Below are 832 nucleotides of genomic sequence, written 5' to 3'. Positions count from 1 at the left end.
TTATCATTTAGGACCTCATTTTCCAGGATTAGACATGATGTCACTTGTCGCATAGTAGTAGTATTTCACTATTCTGGCATCAGCATCCATCTAAGCGGACCTATGACCTTTCATAAATTTGTACAGGTTTCAAAAACTGTTGAGGTATACAATATGCACATGCACCAGTGTTTATTCTTCAAGCTGGTGGGCAACACAAAAATGAAGACATTGACTTATGTTCATTATATTTCTATATCCTTTTTAGATGTTAGTTGCATCACTGGAATGGGCAAAGTCCCTGCTAATCAACAGTAAGAATAATTTACCAAAATAATTAGATTCTAGTTACAATTACATCCGCGCTTCTGCATGTGCTTTGGAACAGTTATAGCAGTATATAGCTTAGTGCTATTATGTTTTTACTTCACATATTAGGGGATAGCTATGATTTACAACTAACCTGGAATTGTCAACTAGTTTTGAAATAAAGTTTAATGCCATGCCTCTAGTATTTCGCAGTGCATCACAAAAAAACTGTTTTTTTCTTCTTAAAAACCCAAAGTACAAAATGTGAACCTAAAAGTCCAGATCACAACTCAGACGTGTATTCCATCATTAGTTATTGACTTATTGCCACTGATATTTCCATTTTCTAGCCTTCTATTATACTTATCATTGTAACTTTGTTATTATATTGTGACATAAAATGGAGATCGATAGCTCAATACTCAGTATCTTGTCTTATTTATTCTCACAGAATTCAAATGGGATGATGTGAAGGTTGACAAGCACCGGGAGAATTACCTTGGTCATAGTGTTAAGGCTCCTGTTGGTAGATGGCAGAAAGGTA

General features: G+C 34.9%; 1 protein-coding gene across 1 annotated transcript in view; it reads left to right on the top strand.

Moving 5' to 3' along the window:
* The first annotated feature begins 687 nt into the window (after window positions 1–687).
* LOC119337878 (zinc finger CCCH domain-containing protein 18-like) overlaps window positions 688–832 on the top strand; it is a 2,088-nt gene continuing 1,943 nt past the window's right edge. The window contains exon 1 of the mRNA XM_037610105.1: window positions 688–829. The gene's annotated coding sequence lies outside the window, so the exon portion shown is untranslated. The remainder of the gene's footprint in view (window positions 830–832) is intronic.

Source organism: Triticum dicoccoides, chromosome 7B (assembly GCF_002162155.2).
Source record: "Triticum dicoccoides isolate Atlit2015 ecotype Zavitan chromosome 7B, WEW_v2.0, whole genome shotgun sequence".
Lineage (NCBI taxonomy): Eukaryota > Viridiplantae > Streptophyta > Magnoliopsida > Poales > Poaceae > Triticum > Triticum dicoccoides.
This window is presented reverse-complemented; position numbering and strand designations above follow the sequence as displayed.